Source organism: Stegostoma tigrinum, chromosome 13, assembly GCF_030684315.1.
Source record: "Stegostoma tigrinum isolate sSteTig4 chromosome 13, sSteTig4.hap1, whole genome shotgun sequence".
Classification (NCBI taxonomy): Eukaryota; Metazoa; Chordata; class Chondrichthyes; order Orectolobiformes; family Stegostomatidae; genus Stegostoma; species Stegostoma tigrinum.
The window spans coordinates 48639011-48653572 of NC_081366.1; positions in this window are offsets into that span (position 1 = coordinate 48639011).

Below are 14562 nucleotides of genomic sequence, written 5' to 3' on the forward strand. Positions count from 1 at the left end.
TTCGCAAGCCTTCTTCTCGGCATCGTATTTGTACATTTTCTTTGAACACTCACTAGTGTCTTTGTATCCTTTTTTTAAAGATGGCAAATCAAAGCTGCACACAGTTGTCAACGTGTGGTCTAACTTGGATTTGGTACATCTTTAACATGATTCCCCTGCTTTTAAATTCTGTACCTCTAGAAATCAGCCCAGATGATGCCAGATTTCAATCTTTGAAAGCTATTAGTGAGCCAGGTGGCTTTCATACCCCGTTGTTGCCAGTTCTGATGCTAATTCTTATTCCAGATTTATTTAATTTACTGCAATTAAATTCCCTGGCTGCCATAACTTGTGTCCCTTGAATATTCAGCTAGGTCTCCAAATTGCCAGTCTAGTAACATAACTATTCTGTTAGTGTACCTGTTATGAAATACATAAAACAAGCTTCAATGTTCTTATCAACAGTTGCAGTTTATACATCTACTACAGAGTAGATGTAAAAATAGATCAGATGAGCATAGGCTAAAATAACTTCTTAAGTAAATGGCACAGAGAATAAATATTTTACGATTCAAAATTTGGTCTTCTATTTAAATCTGTTGAATCAACTCCACTGAAAGGTATCCCTTCTCACAAATGGAAAAAGCCACATCAGTTTTAATGACTACCACTTACTTTGATTGAATAATATAATTAAATAACTTTGTCTCCTGGCACATTTCTTAGGGACAAGTAGGTGCAAACTAGTACTAGATACTGCACAGTGACCTTCTTGCTTTCTGATGAAGGGTCTCTCAACCTGAAAAACTAACTCTGATTTCTTTCCACAACTGCTGCCAGACCTGCTCAGCTTTTCCAGCAATTTCTGTTTCTACTTCTGATTTACAGCATCCAAATTTTTCAGTTTTTATTTAGTGTGAACAGCAAAGTTTAAATCAATGATGGGTAGTGTAGGAAATGAACGATTATTTTAGTGCCTTGTCCACATTTACCAAAGTACGTGTCAACTATTCTGCAAGAAAATACAGATGAATGATAAAAACCGAAAGAATTGTGGATGCTGTAAATCAGGAACAGAAACAAAGTTGGTGGAAAAGCTCAGCAGGCCTGGCAGCATCTGTGAAGGTAAAAACAGAGTTAACGTTTCAGGTCTGGTGGCCCTACCTCAGATCTGATAAATAATATGGTTCTTAGAAATTATTTCAATTTATTGCTAAACATAGCTACTACATCTGAAAATGACTATGTGTATTTTTCGCATTTTTATTATAGTGATATCACAATAGGGACACATTCTTCTACAATAGTTTAGTAAAGCTGTCCTGCAGTATACTTGCAGTATTTATGTTGGATATGGGGTCCCTTAAAAATTAATTTCTTTGTAGAATTTACTGTGTAGCATGAGATTTCATTTAACAGCTATTATTTTCCAAAATTCTAGGATACGAAGATAAAGGAAGGAAATACTAAAAACAGAGTTCATGATACCCATTGAACTAGGACCCACAATTTATCTGTCATCAAATGCACCCAATTATCAGTGCATTGTTTTTGAAAATAAGAAGTATTTGTTATACCACCAAAGAGTCAAACAGAACAGAAGTGGACACTTCAGTTCAACCAGTTTATGCCGAACATAATCCCCAAACTGAACAAGCCCCTGCTCCAGACCATTATATCCCTCCAAACCTTTCCATTCATATACTTATCCAAATGTCTTTTAAACATCGTAATTGTATCCACATCCACCATTTCCTTGGGAAGTTCATTCCACATGCAAACAACCCTCTGTGTAAAACAAAATTGCCTCGTGTCTTTTTTAAATCTTTCTCCTCTCACCTTAAAAATGCACCCCCTAGTCTTGAAATCTCCCATCCTAGGGAAAGGACAACTACCATTAATTTCATCCATATCTCTCCTTATTTTATAAACTTCAATCAGGTCACCTCTCAATCTCCTATTCTCCAATGAGAAAAGTCCCAGCCTATCCATCCCTTCTTTAAAACTCAAACCTTCCCTACCAGCAACATCCTGGTAAATCACTTCTGGACCCTCTCCAGCTTTATAATATCCTTCCAATAACTAGGCAATCAGAACTGGACACAGAGGCCTCAACAATGTCCTGTACAATCTCAACACAACTTCCCAACTCCTATACGTAAAGGAATGAGCAATGAAGGCAAGCATGCCAAATGACTTTTTTAACCACCCAGTCTATATGTGATGCAAACTTCAAAGAATTATATATTTGCAGCCATAGGTCCCTCTGTTCTACAACACTACCCAAGGTTCTATCGTTAAATGTATAAGCCCTACCATTGTTTGTTGTACCAAAATGCAATATCTCACATTTGTCCAGATTGAACTCCATCTGCCATCTTTCAGCCCTTTGACCCATTTGATCAGGTTCACTTTGTAATCTTAGAAAACCTTCACTGTCTACAAAACTACCAATTTTGGTCTTGTCTGCAAACTTACTAACCATGACTTCTACATTCTCATCTAATTTTAATGGTATGAGACAAGAACTTTCAAAATTTGATTGGTGTAAACAGTTTACAAGTAAGAGGATGTCTGACAACTAGGAAACATTCAAGAGTGTGATGACAAGAGTTCAGGGGCATTTTGTTTCTGTTAGAGTGAAGGAGAAGCCTGGTAAGATTAAGGAACAATGGTTGAATAAAGACCTTGAGGTTCTAGTCAAGAATGAAAGAGAATCTTATTTTAGATACAGAAAACTTGGTTCAATTGAATCTCTTAATCAATATAAATAATGTAGGAGCAATATTAAGAAAAAATCAGGAAGGCAAAGGGAGGATATGAGATAGTTCTGACAGATAAGTTTATGGATAATCCAAAGAGATCCATGAGAAATCCAAAGAAATGCATTAAAGGCAAGGCGGTAACTTGAGAGAAGGTAGGTCTCTTAAAGATCAAGGAAGTCATCTTTTTTGTTGAACCTGAGGAGATGGGAGAGATACTAAATGAATATTTTGTCAGTTTTTACTGTGGTGAAAGAAATGAAGTCTAATGAATACAGAGAAATAAACTTTGATGTTTTAAAAACAATCATTATTTCCGAAGAGAATGTTTGGGAGATCATAAAGAATTTGAAGGTGAATAAATCTCCAGGACCTTATCCAATGTATCCCAGAACATTGTGGGAAGTAAGGGAGGAAATTGGGAGATCTCTTGCAGAAATTTTGGCATCATTTATAACTATGGGTGAAGTGCCTGATGACTGGAGGGTGGCTAATATGGTACCGTTGTTTAAGAAAGGTTGTAAGATGAAACCAGGGAACTATAGACCTATGAGTCTGACTTTGGCTGTGGGCAAGTTGTTGGAGGTGTTTATAAAAGATAGGATTTATGGATATTAGAGAGGCAAAAGTTGATTGGGGTAGTCAGCATGATTTTGGGCAAGGAAAATTTTGCCTTCCAAACTTGATTGAGTGCTTTGAGGTAGTTACCAAAAAGATTATGGCAGAGCAGTAGATGTTGTCTATTTGGAATTTAGTAAAGCCTTTGACAAGAGTCTGCATAATGGACTAAGAGTAAAGTTAACTATGGGTGAAGTGCCTGATGACTGGAGGGTGGCTAATATGGTACCGTTGTTTAAGAAAGGTTGTAAGATGAAACCAGGGAACTATAGACCTATGAGTCTGACTTTGGCTGTGGGTAAGTTGTTGGAGGTGTTTATAAAAGATAGGATTTATGGATATTAGAGAGGCAAAAGTTGATTGGGGTAGTCAGCATGATTTTGGGCAAGGAAAATTTTGCCTTCCAAACTTGATTGAGTGCTTTGAGGTAGTTACCAAAAAGATTATGGCAGAGCAGTAGACATTGTCTGTTTGGAATTTAGTAAAGCCTTTGACAAGAGTCTGCATAATGGACTAATTAGTAAAGTTAGGTCACATGGGATTCAGGGTGAGCTTGCCAATTGGATCCATAATTGGCTTAATGGCAGGAGATAGCAAATAATGGTGGAGGGTTATTTTTCAAACTGGAGGCCTGCAACCTGCAGTTTGTTCTTAGCAAGAATGGTAAACTGACTCTCAGATGAAATATGACATAACAATATATGGTCAGGAGCAGAGGGTAATTCTCATTCTTATGGAGACTTCTCATCAAGTAGACCTTGTACGCAGCAGGTCTCATCAGATGGTTTCCCCGAGAGCTGTCTTCATTGAGCAAAACTCGTCAGGCAGGTGAAAGACATAGAGTAGTAAGACCCGGGGAAGAATGCCATAATATCTCGGTGACAAAGCAGGATGCTGACCAACCAATTTGACCAGATAAAAACATTCTGCACCAATAGCCTGTTTACCATCCACAATTGTGATAGGTATATACTTCCTTTCTCTAATTAACTGACATATCATATCTAAACTGCTGCTTCTTGACAAACTTGATGAAGTATCAGAAAATGACTTACTACATTAGGTAACTGTGATTGTGAACCCCCTAAAATTAAAATTAGGGAGACAACTTCCAGGGTGACAGCCAACATCAGCCAAGACAATAACAATAAAACTCCTTTTAACAGAAACAGAAGTTGCTGGAAAAGCTCGGGAGGTCTGGTAGCATTTGTGAAGAGAAATCAGAGGTAAGATTTTGGATCCAGTGATCCTTCCTCAGAACTGTGTGGAGCATAATAAATGGAGCTTAGCCAACAGATGGAGAAACAACAAATAGTGATCTGACAACTGCAGTGGTGGTTATTTACTACAAATTCATTTCATTAAAATAAATAAAAATGACACTAACAAATAATTACACAGGGAACAGAAATCATCCGAGACTGATGTATCGCTTTACTGATAAATTGCACGATGGATTGGGTTGGTTCATTTCCACGTAAATTTCGGTACGCTGGCAGTACTGGATAACATGATGGCTCAGTGGTTAACACAGCTGCCAGGAGCTGGGTTTGATTCCAACCTTGGGTGACCGGCTATATGCAGTTTGTACATTCCCCCCATTTCTGCTGGGGGCCCTTTTTCCTCCCACAGTCCAAAGATGTGCAGGCTCGGTGGATTACTCATGGCAAATACAGAAATGGTGTGAGATCTCTTTGGGAAGGTTGCACTATAGGGATCATATAAATGGACCATGTGAAGATTTACAACAGTCTTGGGATCTCCACCATAGCTCTCTTGGGTGGTGGCAAGACGTAGCAAACAGAAGGAATAAAAGAAATATCTGCACATGATATTAGAAACCGCTTGGAGCACAAGCGCTGATTCTAGGGTTTAAGATGCATTGGAAAGCCAGTATAATACAAATTCCTCTCCAGCTAAAAGCAATTAACAAAAGGTCAATGGAAGCTGGGCTTCTTTTAATAAAAAAAACTCAACTTGCCATCAATGGTTGCCACAGCATTGGACATACCTTGGCGTTTTGTCTCTTGTGGGATATACCAGGATATATTTTATGAGGAAGCAAATAAGAACTATCTGTTAAAAATAAATAGTTGACCAATGTTTGATACTGTTCAATAGCAGTGGGTGAAAACAATGCCCATTCAGAATGAAACATTGCAATTTCAATGTGTTATAGCTGTGCTTACATATTTGATTAGAAAATGACCTCGGGTGCTGCTCATTTTGAATCAAAGGCTTTGTTAAGATCTAGGATGCTATGATATTAGTATTACAATCAACATTGATTTATCAACAATGGGGATGAACTGGAAGCATTGGAAACTTGGGCTTCAGTCCTATGTTCAATTTGTAGGCAGTTTCATGTAAAATGAGTAAATTTCAAATTAATTGATAAAAGAGATTTTTAAACTGACTTTTCATAAAGCCAGAAGCAGAAATCCATCTTCTATTGACAATCATGTTATTTTCTTTTCTAAAACTCAATACATTCTGGTAATTACATCTCTATAGCATTTACATTCTTGTGATAAAAGCAGATCTTGGAGATACAAAGTACACTTGTATGGACGTTAACCTGTCATCTGAAAAAGATAAGTGTTAATTACTGCCAGTCTACTTCCCTGACAATGACAATGAGCTATTATTAAGTGGAGTCTCATTAGTCTCCTTTCTTTAGGTTTTACCATTGAAGACTTCTTAAGATATTTTTAAAAATAAAAAAAATTTTTCTGACTCTCTTTCTCTCTTAATCCTATGTATTTTCCTTATTTTTCTCATTTTGTATTTAATTTGACATTGTGTTCATCCATCCAGTTTCTCAGTGAATTACACTATGAATTTCAGACTTTCAAGTTAATTGCTTTTCGATTGGTAAAGCAAACAGCAGAAAAGCAGTCCATCTAGTCCAAACAGTCCACTCACTGCTCCACTCACACTTCTTCCCGTTTTCTTAATCTAACATGGCATAACCATCCACCCACTTGTTCACCTATGCTTATCCAGTTTCCTGTTACTGTATCAATAAAATACAGTTCAATTATTCCCTTGGATGGTAGGGATTTCCATATTCTAGTACTTCAGGTAAAATGTATCTTCTGAATTCCCTCCTTGATGACCTCCCGTTCTTCTCTTATCCCAAATTGGAAATCTTTTTATCACTCTCTATTTTGGAGTAAGAGTAGGTTGTACTCTTATTCTAAGAATACCTACTAAACACATAAAAGACGTATGAGCATTGTAACATTAGTTCGCAGGATCAGAACCTGAGTCTGTAGGGATCCTCGATTGCCATCTCTTGCAAATAGTTAAATTTGACGATCTGTTTGTGTTCACTTTTTGTGTACATATCATCTTAGTGCTAAAGCAGTGACAGATCCACGGGACTAGTAGTAAGTGGCATGGAACATCTGAGGTGAAGTCCAGAAACAAAGCACAAGTACATTGACAACGATCAAGAATCTCGTCTTGTCCCATTGTGATAATGGTCCATGATTCTTGTTTGGAAGCTTGAGTTGTAAAGTGGAAGAATCATGTTTGACCTATATTTCTATATTGTGTACATTAAGAAGCAGAAACATGATTTTATTTTCAGTTTAGGTCAGTAAAAGAAATTGGGTTTCTGAAGCTTTTGATACATACATTTTTATTGAGGGTTACAATCGTGGAATCAAGCTTGAGGTAAACAGTTCAATGCAATAGCAAAACAGGAAAGAACAATTTTTAAAAAAAACTGCTGCCGTCTAGTAGTAGAAGTCCAGTATCTTAGAAAGACAAAACTGTTCAGAATGTACAGGTTCAGTCAAAGCAAAGCATACTAAGTTTAGCAATCTCTAGAATAGTTACAGCTGGGGGAATGTCCTGAGTTACTTAAGGAAAAAAAAAATCAGAGAATTGTTATGATGCAGGAAGAGGCCATTCAGCCCATCATGTCTTCACTGTCTCTCTCAATAAACATTAGTGCCATTCTCTTCCCTTTTCCCATAATCATGAGTACTGTTCTATATAAAAAGTCATCTAATGCTGTTTTGTGTACCTCAATTGAACCTGCCTCTATCACATTTTCAGGCAGTGCATTTCAAACTTGGTTTGTGTGGAAAAAGTTTTTCTTAAGAACATTTGCCTCTTTTGCAAGTTATCTTACATCAGCACCCGCTTGTTAATCATTTTATGAAAGGAAATAATTTCTTCCTGCCCATTCTTTCTGGTCCAGTGATTCTGTTGAAACTTACTTTCAGGTCTTCTCTGAACATTCTTCTCTCCAAGGAAAACAGTCCCAACTTCTCCAATCTATCTTCATAACTGATGTTTCTTGTCTCCGGTACCATTCTCATAAGCCTCTCTGTACTCTCTCCAATGTGTCCACATCCTTAATGCAGTGTGACTCAATACTCAAGCTGAGCTTGAATGAGTGTGTTGTACAAGTTTCGCAGCATCTCCTTGCTCTTGTACTCCATACCTCCATGAACAAATCCTATCACTTTTATTGACTTATGCACATATGTATCCAGATGTCTCTGCTCCTGCACACCATTCACGATAGTGCCCCTTATTTTATGCTGTCTCTCTATGTTCTTACATTGAAAAAGTATCACCTCTCAGTTCTTCACATAGAACTACATCTGTCATCTGTCTGTCCCTCAACTTGTCACTGCTTTTTGTACTTTGACACTGTCCTCCCCAAAGTTAACAATGTTTCCAAGTTAGTATCAACTTGGAAATTGTCCTTTGCACACCAAGGTCTAGATGATTTATATCAGGAAAAGCAAGGGTCCTAAAACCAATCCACGACAAACCCTCCTCCAGCCTGAAACAATCCATTCACCATTATCTTTTATTTTCTATGCCTCAGCAAATTTTGCATCCATACTGCTACTATACTGTCTACACTTTGGGCCTGTCCCAGTGCTAAATAAGACAGACTTTGAACAGATTTAGCAATTCAAAAACTGAACATCATGAGGCCCTATTGGTGATCAGTAACAGCAGGATTCTATGCAACTACAATCTGTAACATCAAGGCCTGGCATGTGCCCCACTCTATCATTATCATCAACATAGAACTGTGCAATGTAGGAGCAGGCCCTTCAGCCCACCATGTTGTACTGAACATGATGCCAAATTGAACTACACCCTTCTGCCTGCCATTGGTCCATTACCCTCCGTTCGTTGCATATTGATGTGCTTATCTAAAAATCTCTTAAACACACCGATTGTATCTGCCTCCACCACCACCCCTGGTAGCGTGTTCTACACTCCTACACTCTCTGTGTAAAAAAAACCTGGTCCACACATCTCCTTTGAACCTTCCCCCTCTCACCTAAAATGCATGTTCCCAAGCAATAGACATTTCAACTCTGGGAAAAAGATTCTGACCATCAACCCTATCAATGCATCTTATAATGTTATAGATTTCTATCAAGTTTCCCATCAGCTTCCGCCACTCCAGAGAAAACAACCCGAGTTTGTCTAGCCTCTCCTTATAGCTCATATCCACTAATCCAGGCAGTATCCTGGTAAGCCTCTTCTGCACCCTTTCCAAAGCCTCATATCCTTCTTGTAATGTGGTGACCAGAAAGCTGCAACATCTTATCCCGACTCTTGTACTCAATTCCCTGACCAATAAAGTCAAACATGCCATAACATTTCTTTACCACCCTATGTACTCCAGTGGCCACTTTCAGGGAGCTATGCACTTGAATCCCAAGATCCCTCAGTACATCAAAGTTGTCCTGGATCCTGCCATTTACTGTACACTTTTCCCATTTGACCTCCTAAAGTGCAGCACCTCATACCTACCCAGATTAAACTCCATCTGCCATTTCTCCACTCATATCTGCAACTGATCTATATCCTTTTGTATCCTTTGATGGCCTTTTACACTATCCACAACTCCATCAATCTTTGTCTTGTCTGCAAACTTAATAACCAAATCATCAACATTTTCATCCAAATCATTTATATACATCACAAACAGCAAAGATCCCAGTACGGGTCCCAGTGGAATACCACTAGTCACTGACATCCAGCTTGAAAAATACCCTCCCACCACTACTTCCTGCCTTCTATGGGCAAGCCAACTCTGAATCCAGGAGGCCATGTTACCACGGATCCCATGCATCTTAATCTTCTAGATGAGCCTACCCTGAGGGATCTTGTCGAAAGGCTTACTAAAATCGATGTAGACAATATCCACTGCTCTACCCTCATCGATCACCTTCATCAACTCCTCAAAACATTCTTCAAATTAGTAAGACATGACCTACCCCATACAAAGCCATGCTGACTGTCCCTAATAAGGCCAAGCTTTTCCTAATGCATGTAAATCCTATCCCTAAGAATTCTCTCCAATAGCTTCCAACCACCAATGTGAGACTCACCGGTCCATATTTTCCTGGATTATCCCTATTTTCCTTCTTGAGCAAATAAACAAGATTAGGTACTCATCAGTCGTCTGGCACCTCTCCAGTGGCTAACGAGGACACAAAATTTTTGGTCAAGAGCCCAGCAATCTCTTCTCTTGCCTTTCTCGATAACTTAAGGTAGATACCATTGGGCCCTGGGGGCTTATCCACCTTAATGCTATTCAAGAGACCGAATACAATTGTTTTCTTGATCTCAAAGTGCCATAGCCTATTACCATGCTCCACACAAATCTTACTGTCCTCCACATCCTTCTCATGGATGAATTCTGGTGCAAAGTGCTCATTTAGGATCTCACCTGCATCCTCTACCTCCAAGCACAAGCTCACTCTTTTATCCTTGAGTGGCCCTATCTTCTTCCTAGTTATCCTTTTGTTCTTAATATATGTATAGAATGCCTTGGGATTCTCTTTAACCCTACTTGCCAAGGTCATTTCATGAGACCTTTTGTTCTCCTAATTCCCTGCTTGAGTTCTTTCCTGATATCTTTATATTCCCCACTGCCCCTGACTTTAGCTTGCTCAACCTTTTGTATGGTTCTTTGTACCTTTTGACTAAATTCATAAACTCCCTCATTTTCCAAGTGTCCCTTACCTTGCCATTTCTGTCCTTCCTCTTTACTGGAACATGCAGTTCCTGAACTCTCATCAACAGGTCTTTAAGTAATTCCGACTTGTCTAATCTGGGCTTGTCTAATAACAGCTCCTCCCAATCAACAAACCCTAACTCCCGCCCAATATTGACATAAAGTGTCCTCCTCCAATTCAGTACCTTGCCACAAGGCCCTGACTTATCCTTATTCATAGTCATATTAAATCTTAAGGAGTTGTGATCATGTTCCCAAAATGCTCTCCCTCTGAAAGATCAGTCACCCAGCCAGGCTGATTAGCTAGTGCAAGGTCCAGTATGGCCCTTTATTCAGCTGGACTATCCAAATATTGTTTGAAGAAAACCTCTTGGATGTACTTAACAAATTCTTTCCCATCTAAGCCTCTTGGTCTAAGGGAGTCCCAATCAATACTGGGGAAGTTAAAGTCATCTACTATGACAATTCTGTTTTTATTGAATCTTTCCATAATCAGCTTACACTTGTTCCTCAATGTCTCAGTGGCTGTTGGGGAGCCTACAGTATAATGCTATCACAGCAATAACACCCATTTTGTTTTTGAGGTCTACCCAAATTGCCTGCCCCTGAGTATGTCCTATCTGATTGCATATGAAACATTTTCCCTGATTAATAATACCTGGAGATAAAACCTGGATCAACAAAGAGTGCAGGAAAGTGTGCCAGGAGTAACACCACACATACCAAAAAATCAGGTTCTATGCTGCTGAATCTAATATACATGATACATGTGTTATATACTATAGAACTGTATAATGTATGCCAAACAGAGGAAGTAGCATATAATTGACAGGGCCAAGCGATCCCATTAGATCAGGTCTAAGCTCTGCAGTTCTACTCCAGAGGATATTTGAGAGTCAACAACATTGTTGGTCTGGAGTCACACATAGGCCAAACCAGGTAAGGATGACAGATCGGTGATAATGGGAACTGCAGATGCTGGAGAATCCAAGATAATAAAATGTGAAGCTGGATGAACACAGCAGGCCCAGCAGCATTTCAGGGGCTCAAAAGCTGACGTTTCGGGCCTAGACCCTTCATCAGAGAAGAGGATGGGGTGAGGATTCTGGAATAAATAGGGAGAGAGGGGGAGATGGACCGAAGATGGAGAGAAAAGAAGATAGGTGGAGAGGAGAGTATAGGTGGGGAGGTAGGGAGGGGATAGGTCAGTCCAGGGAAGACGGACAGGTCAAGGAGGTGGGATGAGGTTAGTAGGTAGGAGATGGAGGTGCGGCTTGGGGTGGGAGGAAGGGATGGGTGAGAGGAAGAACAGGTTAGGGAGGCAGAGACAGGCTGGGCTGGTTTTGGGTGGAGGGGAAGAGCTGGGCTGGTTGTGTGGTGCAGTGCGGGGAGGGGACGAACTGGGCTGGTTTTGGGATGCGGTGGGGGAAGGGGAGATTTTGAAGCTTGTGAAGTCCACATTGATACCATTGGGCTGCAGGGTTCCCAAGCAGAATATGAGTTGCTGTTCCTGCAACCTTCGGGTGGCATCATTGTGGCACTGCAGGAGGCCCACGATGGATATGTCATCTAAAGAATGGGAGGGGGAGTGGAAATGGTTCGCAACTGGGAGGTGCAGTTGTTTATTGCAAACCAAGCGGAGGTGTTCTGCAAAGTGGTCCCCAAGCCTCCGCTTGGTTTCCCCAATGTAGAGGGAGCCACACCGGGTACAATGGATACGGTATACCACATTGGCAGATGTGCAGGTGAACCTCTGCTTAATATGGAAAGTCATCTTGGGGCCTGGGATGGGGGTGAGGGAGGAGGTGTGGGGGCAAGTGTAGCACTTTTTGCGGTTGCAGGGGAAGGTGCCAGGTGTGTTGGGGTTGGAGGGCAGTGTGGAGCGAACAAGGGAGTCACGGAGAGAGTGGTCTTTCCGGAAAGCAGACAAGGTTGGGGATGGAAAAATTTCTTGGGTGGTGGGTCGGAGTGTAGATGGCGGAAGTGTCGGAGGATGATGCATTGTATCCAGAGGTTGGTGGGGTGGTGTGTGAGAATGAGGGGGATCCTCTTTGGGCGGTTGTGGCGGGGGCGGGGTGTGAGGGATGTGTTGCGGGAAATGCGGGAGACGGGGTAAAGGGCGTTCTTGACCACTGTCGGGGGAAAGTTGTGGTCCTTGAAGAACTTGGACATCTGGGATGTGCGGGACTGGAATGCCTCATCGTGGGAGCAGATGCAGCGGAGGCGGAGGAATTGGGAATAGGGGATGGAATTTTTGCACGAGGGTGGGTGGGAGGAGGTGTATTCTAGGTAGCTGTGGGAGTTGGTGGGCTTGAAATGGACATCAGTTACAAGCTGGTTGCCTGAGATAGAGACTGAGAGGTCCAGGAGAGTGAGGGATGTGCTGGAGATGGCCCAGGTGAACTGAAGGTTGGGGTGGAAGGTGTTGGTGAAGTGGATGAACTGCTCGAGCTCCTCTGGGGAGCAAGAGGCGGCGCCGATACATTCCTCCATTACATTGATGACTGTAACGGTCGAATTGGCGAGGGGAGAGGAGCCAGGGAGGCGGCTCCCACTCGCTCTCTCTCGCGCGCGCGCTCAGACGGCCCGCTTCTGCGCGCCCGCCCTACTTACCCGCAGGGTGACCCTCCGCCTGGCCGGTCGGCTCGGGCTCCGGCGTTCCGCACGTCGGTCAGACCGGAGTGGAAAAGAAAAGCGAACGTTAAGGATGACAGATCTCTTTCCCTACAGGACATAAGTGAACCAGATGTATTTTTGATAACAATCAGTTGTTGCCATAAAGCTTTTTTTAAAAAATCCGGATATCCTTTTGCTGAATTCAAATTTCATTATCTATCACGGTGGGACCCTAACCCAGGATTCTCGATTCCTCATCCAGAGGCATTACACTTACAGGTCCACCCCTATTCCCCCACCCTAATTACTTAAACTATTTGCCCTCCTTGGAGGGAAATAACTTAATCCAATTCTGAATAAGCATTGAGTTTATTTGGAGAAATGGTCATCTTTTGTTTCTAAAGTATCTGTGAGATTCACTTAATGGATGTCTTCCTCAGATGTGACGATAATTGTGTTTGGATCTTTGATTTTCAGTTTGACTTATGTGCAACAGGGAAGACAGAATGTCCTATTCCATGCCAGATTACTTCCTAATTACTATTTTATGCAAATAATTTAATCAGAAAGACTGTTCTTTCCATCTCTCTCTTGAAGATACGTGTACACAAATGCTCTTTCACAAAGCACCATGATTGCCTTTTTGCAAGTCAGGCAGTCACCATCCTACTGATGACTAATGAAGGTCTCATTCAGTGGCAGGAAGCCAGCTGTTGCATTTATATATAAACACATCACTGTTCTCAGGAAAACACATCACCAGATCCTTAAGCCCAAGCATATACATTTGCAAGATACATCTAATTATCTTTGGATCTTTCTCCCTGGAACAACAATTTTTCTTTTTTCAGCGGATGGTAATTAACATTTAAAACTGGACTGAAAATAGAATGCTGTAGCTGATTTTTAACTGACATATTCAGTAATTTCAGCATGGATTTATGTTGCAGCATCACAGCACTGCAACAAAATAATCACCATCAATTTAATCTCCTATCATTTTAAATGTGGTAGAAGTAGTTCATTCAAAGTGAAATGTTTGGTTCAATCGTTATATTCTCTGCAGCAGCATTACGAAACACACATTATTGGGCAACTATTACAACTGCCCGCCTACAACATGGCTGAAAAGTTATCCTGTCTGGTCCTCCCTTTCAAGACATGAACAAAAAAACAGATTCACACCTACATGAAAACAAAAGAAAAATACACACCCATATTACAGCCCAAAGAAATATTCCTAATGCAGTATATCATCGAAATTATTCTATGCAAAGAACCTGTTATAAACAATATTCAGTTACTCCTGACAGAAAGACAGAACATCCCAGCCTATCAGGAATTCATTGTATCGATACAATAGTGACTTTGTTTCAGGTGCTACTCCTTAGGATATGTTTTCATAAATGAAATACTGCTCCTATTTACCAGGAAAGAAGTGTTTTTAAAGCTTTCACAGACATTCTACCCTCCCACTAGTATATTAATGTAGACTGACCATGGATCCAAAACTCTCTGCATCTGTCTATCCACAGCACTTTTTTTCAAAGAGGGTTTTTAAATGAGTGATTCTAAAGA